At 41.4% G+C, this 10,165-nt stretch overlaps 1 protein-coding gene across 1 annotated transcript in view; it reads left to right on the top strand.

Annotated features, from left to right (window-relative positions):
* Positions 1 to 9,401, top strand: part of BBS10 (Bardet-Biedl syndrome 10) — a 17,468-nt gene extending 8,067 nt beyond the window's left edge. Inside the window, exon 3 of the transcript XR_003432903.1 lies at positions 9,148 to 9,401. The gene's annotated coding sequence lies outside the window, so the exon portion shown is untranslated. The remainder of the gene's footprint in view (positions 1 to 9,147) is intronic.
* Positions 9,402 to 10,165: the final 764 nt, after the last annotated feature.

Below are 10,165 nucleotides of genomic sequence, written 5' to 3'. Positions count from 1 at the left end.
GTACTGTAGGGCTTCCCTGGTGGCGCAGTGGTTGAGAGTCCGCCTGCCGATGCAGGGGACACGGGTTCGTGCCCCGGTCCGGGAAGATCCCACATGCCGCGGAGCGGCTGAGCCCGTGAGCCATGGCCACTGAGCCTGCGCATCCGGAGCCTGTGCTCCGCAACGGGAGAGGCCACAACAGTGAGAGGCCCGCGTACCGCAAAAAAAAAAAAAGAATAAACGTACTGTAAAATTGTTGTATAATTTTTTCCATTCACTTTTTTAAATTGCCTGTCAGGTCACTTGATAGCTTTGCTTTATTTTGTTGTTGTTGTTTTAAATACTTCATCATTGAAGGCATTCAGAGACTTTTCCATGTTTGCCTGTGCCTTGCATATGGCAGACATTTTATAACTGTAAATAATCACTAGCCCAGGAGCCACTTTGTAATCTGGGAGTGGGTCTTTTTGTGTTTGGCACCTCATCTAATATCTGGCACACGGTAGTAGCCAATAAATGTCTGTTGAGAAACTCTGGTCCTCATGGATGAGCTCCTAATTATTTCTATCAAACTTTCATGGAAAAGGATCTGTTTGTGGGGGAAAGAAGCAAAAAATGTAGAACAGATCTGCACAAAGCAATCGTTTTTCTTTTAATTAAAAAATCCTCAAAAATGGTGATAAAGCTTTCATGGGTCATCCTTGTCATTTACAGAATAACACTAGGGAGTTTATATTACTGGGTTAGATAAAAGAGCACTTCACAAATGTAATTACGTTATACTTAAACCCACTTACACAAAGGATTTGAGGTGACCTGCAACAAAAAATAGATGAAATTAAAGTAAAATCTAAATAAAAATTAAAGAATCAAGAGCAAAGAAAATGTAAAAATGATTAAAAGTCAAGACCATGTTCCTGTTTTTATTCTGCATAATGAATAACCTCAAAATTTACTTGATTGGAATCACTATATTATTACCTTCATGGTTCTGGGAATTGCCTGGATTTCGCTGAACAACCTTCCCTGTATCCTGTTGGGTGAGGCAGTCGTGCAGGTCAGCTGAAGTTCAAGGAGAGGGAACACAGGCCCCACCACTCAATGGAAAGTGTCAGTGACACATTATAAGAAGAGCATGTGAGATGAGATATATATTGAGGCAGCTATCTTTGGAAAACAGTCTGCAGCACCATGGGAGAGAAAAGAGGACAACTTCTCAGCTGAGGTTTTTATTATTGTTTTCTGAAGTTACATGTCAGTCCACCTCCCACAAACACGTTTTCCCCAATAACTTTTATGAACTCTTTTTTTTCTCACTGGGTCAGCACAAGCCATTTTTATTCCCAAAACAATAGGCATTGAATAGTTGAATATCTCTGAACTGCTTTAGCCAGGGAGCTGTTTAACCATGTTACACTGGAAATGTTAGGGTATGCATGTTTTAGACTAAAAGGGACGGGGAAGAGGAATGCAATTTGAGCCTGAACTCTTTTTTTTTAATTAATTTACTTATTTATTTATTTATTTTTGGCTACATTGGGTCTTTGTTGCTGTGCGCGGGCTTTCTCTAGTTGCGGTGAGTAGGGGCTACTCTTCATTGTGGAGCATGGACTTCTCATTGCGGTGGCTTCTCTTGTTGCGGAGCACGGGCTCTAGGCGCCCGGGCTTCAGTAGTTGTGACATGCAGGCTCAGTAGTTGTGGCTCGCAGGCTCTAGAGTGCAGGCTCAGTAGTTGTGGCGCACGGGCTTAGTTGCTCTGCCCGTAGGATGCATGTGGGATCTTCCCGGACCAGGGCTTGAACCCGTGTCTCCTGCATTGGCAGGCGATTCTTAACCACTGTGCCATCAGGGAAGTCCCGAGCCTGAACTTTTGTCAGAAATTACTCATCTCCTCCCAAAAGGAATAGAATATGTTTTTCTTATCATCACAGAACAGCAGAGAAAACAAAAACTACAGTTGGAAGGGGATATATATATATATCCCCTTCCAACTGTAGTTGGAAAAAGTTCTGTTAACAGTTCTGTTAACAGCAAGTTGGAAAAAGTTCTGTTAACAGTTCTGTTAACAGCAAGAGATGGTAACAACCTAAACTCTAGATGGATCCACAAACTAAATGGGATAGGGGCAGTGACTGGTGGGGGAGGGGGGAACATGCATAGGGAAGAGGTGAAAAGGTGATTTCTCAGTGTATACCTTATGGCATTTTGATTTTTGAACCACTTGAATACTACTTATTCAAATGAGATAAAATTAAAAAAAATAGATTTAGAGCAAACACATAGAATGCACCCCAAGTAATAATAAGGATCCTGGCCTAAGGAAACACAAGATCAGAATGGAAGAAAAATGATGTGAGATACACAATGATGGATCAGTACTTCTACAGTGGAAGAAAGGATACAGTCAAAAGAGGGAATATTCTCTTAACTATAATTGGCTAGGGGTTTTCTCAACAATTCTGGAAACGTTCTCCCTTAGCAGGCTACTATGAGCCAGGGAAGTCCCAGCAACCAGTGTGGCGTTCATTTCCTCATGGAATTTTCAGTCCTGGGCCTGGCTTCCTCTCATGCAGACTCACCATCAGATTTTGTCAGCACGTTGAGAATGGCTCTGTCTCAGGGTCTGAGTCAAACCAAACTTGTGAGCATGATCAATTTATTTACAATAAGAACTGTTCCAGGAACTAGAATATTCCAAGTCCATCTGACCAGTCTTTCCTTTATGTATGGACCTGTTTTATTACTTCCTGTGGGAAGTAATAATCAGGTGGTTGCTCAGTAAGCATGGAATCAGAACAAGAGAAATCAAATTAACTCCTCCCAGCCAGTTATGCTCCAGTTCCCCAGTGCTCGGTCCTGGCCTTCTACACCTACACTTGCTTCCCATGGGATTCTGTCCAGGTCTGTAACGGTGCCACTACATGCTGATGATTCCAAATTTTGTATTTCCAGCCAACCTCTTCTCTCTAATCCCAACTCATTTATCCAACTGCCAACCCAGTCTCCATGTGGATGCTTACCCTTAACATGTCCAAAACAGGATCTCTATTTCCCATCCCCTAAACCTGGCCTTTCCCCTGCTGTCCCATCTTAGTTAATGGTATCACCAGTCTCCCACTCATTCAAAACAAAAACCTGAGAGACATCTTGCCTCCAGTCTTTCCTTCACATCACACAGCCAATCAGCAAATCCTGCTGGCCCCACAAATAAAGTGGATTTCAAATCCACCCATTGCTCACAGTTGCCTTTCTAGCCCAAGTCACTTCATCTCTTAACTGCAGCAGCCTCCTAATGGTCTTCTTCGCCTCTGTCTCACCTTGTACTTTATCCTAGAGTGATTTCCCCCCAACTTCTTATTTCAAATGTTTTGACTCCACAAAAAAGTTGGGGGAAAAAAAAGCACAACAAACACTCACAAATCCTTCATCTAGATTCACCAATTACCATTTTACCCTTTGTGCATGCGTGCATGTGTGTGCACGCGCGTGCGCGCGCGCACACACACACACACACACACACACACTTCACTGAACCATTTGAAAGCAAGTTGTATCGCTAAATACCTCAGTAAGTATTTACCATGAACAAGGACTTCCCCTACATGATTGAATGATTCTTTTAAAAATGCAAATCCTGTCATGTCATTCCTCTGCTCAGTCTTCCAAAGGTTTTTCCTTCACACAGAATGAAATCCAAATTTATCATAGTCTACAGGGCTGTACATGATCTGTTCCCCTGCTTATCCCTAAAATCTCATCTGATACTCTCCCTCTAGCTTTCTCCCCACCAGTTACACTATGAGTCAGGACAAGTTATGCCATACTGAGGTAACAAATAACTCCAGATCTCAAGAGCCTTGACACAGTACAAATTGATTTCTTGCTCACATTCATGCCTATTAAAGGTCAGGCTTCTGATCCCACACTGTTTTCTTCCTCACTCCCAATTCAAGGCAGGTGGAGCAGTCACTGTCTTGAGCGTTACCAATCATCACGCCAGAGAGAGAGAAAAAAGATCTAGAGGGTCTTGCACTGGCTGTGTTCAGAACTGGCTTGTGTCATTTCTGCTCATGACTCACTGTCCAGAATTCGTCACATTGTCCTACCCATCCACAGAAGAGCCAGGTAGTGCCGTTCTACCTTGTGCCTGGAATGAGAGAGAACCAGGACATTTGGCAAACAGCATGAATGAGTACCCAAACTGGCCGCCTTTCTGTCCCTTGAACGCCCAAGTTCGTTCCAGCGTCTGAGTTTTCCATTTGCTGTGCTGTCTGCATAAAAGTCTTCCCCTCTGGTCTTCATATGGCTCACTTCCTCACTTTATTCAGGTACTTCTGCTTTAATGTCACCTCCTTAGAGATAACCTTTCTTCACCTTTCAGTCTAAAATAATGCCATATTCCTTCCCCATGACCTCCCTTGTTCTCTATCTTCCTACCTTGTTAAGCTCTTTTTGAAGCACATATCTGGTGTTATTAGTATGTGTGTTTATTTTTTGTATTGACTGCTTTCCCCACAAGAATGTAAACTCCACGAGGACTTTGACTTTTTCACTTCCATATTTCCAGCATGTGGGATAGTACCTGGGCAAGCAGGCACTCAGTGAATGAATGAATGAATAGGAATGGACCAATGGAAAGACTGACTAAGGCTCCCTTCTCCTGAGTGGTGATCACATAGATCCAACCAACATTTGCCTCAGTGACTCCATTTTTGTTAAGCTCCGATGAACCCAGTTTTTTCTTAAAATACTAAATCACTGCAGAGTCCTACCAGCCTGGAAGCCATTCTGTTTCCTTCAGGTGACTTAGCATGTCCCTGTTCTAAACAATCATTTGTTCATTTTAAAGAGTAGCTCTCACTAGGAAGTTTCATTCCCAAGTCTGTGCCGAAAGCCTCCCTGTAGCCTTATGTAGACATGCTGTATTATGGTTGAATCGCATTTATTCTTAGGTTAACAATATGGTAAATATGCATAGTTCTTGCAGTCTCTGTCATTTACAATAACTCCTTTGGATGTTTGTATTGATATTTAGCCCCAAGTAAAATCACCAATGCCAGATCTTATTATAAATAAGATCTGGGTGAAACCCTCCCTGATTATAGCAACCAAGGTTCTTGTGCCCAGATTAAACACACCTAGTTAGTAACTGGCTGTGCTTCTTGAACCACTCAGGGAGGTTTCCATTATCTGTCCCCCACTATAGGGAAATCCCTGCTGCGGCAACAGAAATGTCCATTTTCTTTAAAAAAGGGACCCCATGGTATATTTAGCCTTAATACCTATTTCAAAAGTACATTTGTGCAAAACTTCCTGGACTTCACTTGTGTTTCTGTCACAATTTACACATCATTTTGTACTTAATAAACTCCCATACTGATCTCTTCTAATTTGTACTGTATGTCTTAAAATTTACATTAACTCGCAATATAATTAGTCTTAATAATTAGTTAGGGTTTCGTATACAATCCCTCAGATGGTAATGCCTACAAGATCATTATCAAATGATAACTTGGGCATAACTTGATAAGGAAGTTATCTAATGTGCTCTTTGAGAAGACTTTGTTGGTTATTTAGGGGGAAAAAAAAGTCCATTTATATATTTCTCTTATTTGCAATATTTTACTCTAACCCTTTTGAGAAGTGAAAAAGGAGATCTCATATATGTATTAGAAGAAACGAAATTAACTAGTGAAGACAAAATTGGGACAGTTTGAAGATTGTATTTCTGTTCTAAACATTGAGGCACAGTGTAGTAGAAAGAACATAGTATTTGAAGTCAGGCAGACCAGTATTGCCATCCTGGCTCTACCAGTTACTATTTGTGTAACTTTGGACAAGTTGCTAAATACCTCTTCTACCTCAATGTCCTCATCTATGAAGTAGTAATAACAGAACCTACCTCATATAACTGTGGTGAAGATCAGTAAAGATATCTGATGGGAAGCGCCTCGCACAATGCCTGCCACATTATTAAGTAGGAGCTTAATAAATATTAGCTTTATTTCTTCCTTTGGTTGCCATAAATTTTAAAAAAATATCTATTTATTTGGCTGCACTGGGTCTTAGTTACGGCACGCAGGATCTTCGTTGACACATGCAGGATCTTTAGTTGCAGTATGCAGGATCTTTTAATTGCAGCATGCGGAAATCTTTTCTTTGCAGCATGCAGCCTCTTAGTTGCAGCAAGTGGGATCTAGTTCCCTGACCAGGGATTGAACCCAGGCCCCCTGCATTGGGAGCGCAGAGCCTTAACCACTGGACCACCAGGGACGTCCCACCCATAAATTTTAAACTTTTCCCTCCTTCCTCCAGTTCTTCAGTTATACTTGATAACCTGTTCCCTACATGGAAAAACAGCAGAAACCTTTGGGACTCATGCCAGCATGGACCACGGATATCACAGATATAGTAGAAATTCACTGTGGCAGATTGTATTTTCTCCCATATTTCCCTTGCCATATTCTCTAAATATGACCTTGACACTCCTCTGATGGCATGGTAGAATCTATGTCTCCTCTCCTTAAACCTGGATGAGGCCTTGTGACTGCCCTGCCCAGAAGACTATAATGAGTGACACTGTGTATGACCTCTTAGATTATAAAAGGCAACCTCCTGGTTCTCTTGAAACTCTTGCTCTTAGAACCCAACCACCAATGCTGTAAGGAAGCTCAAGCAGCCTGAGAAGAGCCAAGGCCCTAATCCACAGCTTTGGTGGAGTTTCCAGCCAACAGCCAAGCATCAACGTTCCTCATTTGAGTGAGCCTTTTTTTCCCTAAATATTTATTTATTTATTTATTTTGGCTGCTCTGGGTCTTAGTTGCAGCACATGGGATCTTCGTTTCAGCACACAGGATCTTTAGTTGTGGCATGCAGACTTCTTAGTTGTGGCAAGCAAACTCTTAGTTGTGGCATGCATACTCCTTAGTTGCGGCATGCAGACTCTTAGTTGCGGTGTGCATGCAGAATCTAGTTTCCTGCAGGGATCAAACTGAGGCCCCCTGCATTGGGAGCATGGAGTCTTAACCACTGGACCACCAGGGAAGTCCCCTGAGTGAGCCTTTGAAGTGGATCCTTCAGTACCCAGGGTTTGTTTACAGGTTTTCTTCATGTGAATCGTGCCTATTGCCAGCTGAATTAGATAACATACCACAGGAAGAAAACTTTCCTGTTATATTTTAAGAATTTGATCTTAACTTACGAGTAAGTATATTATCAACTGGAAAGCACTGATAGAGCTACACATGCTGTCAACACTTTGACATTCTTCTGAATTGGTTTGGTAAATAGCTACTGTCTTCAGCCTCCCAAGTCTACTACCCTCTCCCCCGAATCCCATCCTACCACCCTGGTCTCCTCATCCCTATCCTAGGCGCCCTTGGATTCAGGTTAATATCTGCTTCAGCAGGGGAGTTTGGTGGGATCTTGCCCCAGTTCTATGGTGTCCACTTTAATTGGTGAAGTGTTAACCATGCCACAGAGGTTGAAGTATTTTGAATATCACTCCTTAATGCAATAATGTATATTAATGTGATCACACCGTACATACTATTTTTTATTGGAGTACAGTTGATTTACAATATTATGTTAATTTCTGCTGTACAGCCAAGTGATTCAGTTATACATATATATACATTCCTTTTTTATATTCTTTTCCATTATGGTTTATCACAGGATATTGAATATAGTTCCCTGTGCTATACAGTACGACCTTGTTGTTTATCCATTCTATATATAATAGTCTGCTAACCCTGAACTCCCACTCTGTCCCTCCCTCACCTGCCTCCCCCTTGGCAACCACGGGTCTGGTCTTTATGTCTGTGAGTCTGTGTCTATTTCGTAGATAGGTTCATTTGTGTCATATTTTAGATTCCACATATAAGTGATATCATATGGTGTTTGTCTTTCTCTTTCTGACTGACTTCACTCAGTATGATAATCTCTAGTTGCATTCCATGTTTCTGCAAGTAGAATTATTTCATTCTTTTTTATGGCCGAGTGGTATTCCATTGTATACATGTACCACATCTTCTTTATGCATTCATCTGTCGATGGACATTTGGGTTATTTCCATGTCTTGGCTATTGTGAATTGTGCTGCTATGAACACAGGGGTGTATACCTTTTTGAATTATAGTTTTGTCCAGATATATGCTGAGGTGTGGGATAGCTGGATCATATGGCAGCTCTATTTTTAGTTTTCTGAGGCCCCTCCATACTGTTTTCCATAGTGGCTGTACCAACTTACATTCCCACCAACAGTGCAGATCTTATTTATAAGATCTCCACACCCTCTCTAGCATTTCTTATTTTTAATGGTGGCCATTCTGACCAATGTGAGGCAGTAGTTTTGATTTTCATTTCTCTAGTAATTAGCCATGTTGAGCATCTTTTCACGTGCTTGTTGACCATCTGCATATGTACTATATTTAGTGGTTAGTTTTCCTTTCCGGTTTTACTTATCTCCCTACTCTCTTCCCCACTTCTTTCACATTGTCCCCCAGATGCTTCCCCCCAAACCAGGTAATCCTATGGATCACCTACCAGGTATCCTTCCATATTTTTCATTATGCTGCTTATAAAATCAAATAAAAATGTATTCCTATTCATATCTGTACATTTGGATTGTTTTTGACCTTGGTTGAGATTTCTCTTGGCTTCTTGTCTCACTCACTACCCCTCCAGGGAGGCAAAGGGACTTACCTGATTGGTGAGTTTGGGTGGAGGAACTGCGTGTGCCTGGCTCAGCACTCCCTTTCTTTCTCTTGGTTAAGAGAAAGGAAGCAGGGTCAACATCTCCCCACAGGCCCGGAACAGGAATCAGCACTGTTAGGAACCATGCCTGGGTCCATCTGTCTGATTCAAAGGTGGGGCATTCACCTGCCTGCTCCATTTAGCACTGTAGGCCCTTGGGTCCAGTATAGGCATCATAGGGAGTTACTGTGGTGTTTCTGTCTCCTTCAGCCTGACTCCCATGTATGCCTCCCAATGGGAGGGGAGTTATTTATTGGGTCTCCTAAAACTTGTTCCCTACCACAGACATTGCCAGGTTTTATTGCCAGTGTCAGGTAAAGTAGCAACGAAGACCAGTTGAAACTGCCTGGTATCCTTATCGTTACCACCAGTGTGCCAGTGCTTGCATGCTCACATGGCTGAACTCTCTCCCCAGGATCCACTCATCCCGTGAACAAAGAAGCAGGCCCACAAAGAGAAATGGAAAGGCCTATGGCCCCACATCACAAACAGCTAAACTGTCCTTGGAAAGAAGGTATGTGAACTGAACAGGAGACTGAGATTTTAGTAATCAGCTCTAAAAGCAGTCACTGGAATGGGTTAATTTATCCAGAGAGACCCAAGTGCTGTTACTTGACATTATTAGATTTTTTCTACTTCCGGGGTAAACTGAGACTCTAAAAAAGCAAAGTTATTTGGAGAACCAAAGTGTTCCATGTTCTTTGCCACTGTATAGAGATTCTTCCATTAAACCTACTCCACAGACATGAAGTTGGAATCATAGACAAGAGATGGAGAGACAGCTCTCCAGTTAGAGCTTGCCAAGGCCCAGCAATATTCCTGCTTTTGGGTGCCAGGAGACTCCCCTACTTAAATTAGCTCAAGGAGTCTAATATTCCTGAGGAGGGACCTAATGATAATGCTTAGTGGAGTGACTAGATGAAAGGACTGTTTTATTAATTTGATTAGGAAAATGGAAGGAACAGAAGGAGAAAGGGAATTGAGTCATTCCAGGGTGATGGGATGAAGATATTAGGTCTTATCAGCATAGACTGGAAGAATTCTGGGCACCAGGTATGTAAATAGCTTACAATAGCTAATTAAGGTTGTGTTTTTAAGATTGGTGCATTTTGTGTCCTGTTGAAGAAATCTTTGCCTACTCCAAGATTTTGACCTTTGGAATAGTAACTAAGAAATCTCAGAGAAATAATGCGTTTCAGTAATTCCTTCATAAATATTAAATATAAATATTTGAATATACACATATATTAAAGATGTATAATACATAATATTGAACACAAAAATATACTGAATATATTTTAAAATTGAGCAATCTAGTATAATCCATTCACACTCGGAAAACTCTTTTATAATACTATAATAATGAGCTAAAGAAAAAAGTTTTTTATCTCTAAAAAGTTACTTTATAACAAACTTGCTTCAATCTACTCTTC

This window comes from Aethalodelphis obliquidens, unplaced genomic scaffold (genome assembly GCF_003676395.1).
Source record: "Aethalodelphis obliquidens isolate GAN/ISIS:26980383/991018 unplaced genomic scaffold, ASM367639v1 scaffold8, whole genome shotgun sequence".
Lineage (NCBI taxonomy): Eukaryota > Metazoa > Chordata > Mammalia > Artiodactyla > Delphinidae > Aethalodelphis > Aethalodelphis obliquidens.
This window is presented reverse-complemented; position numbering and strand designations above follow the sequence as displayed.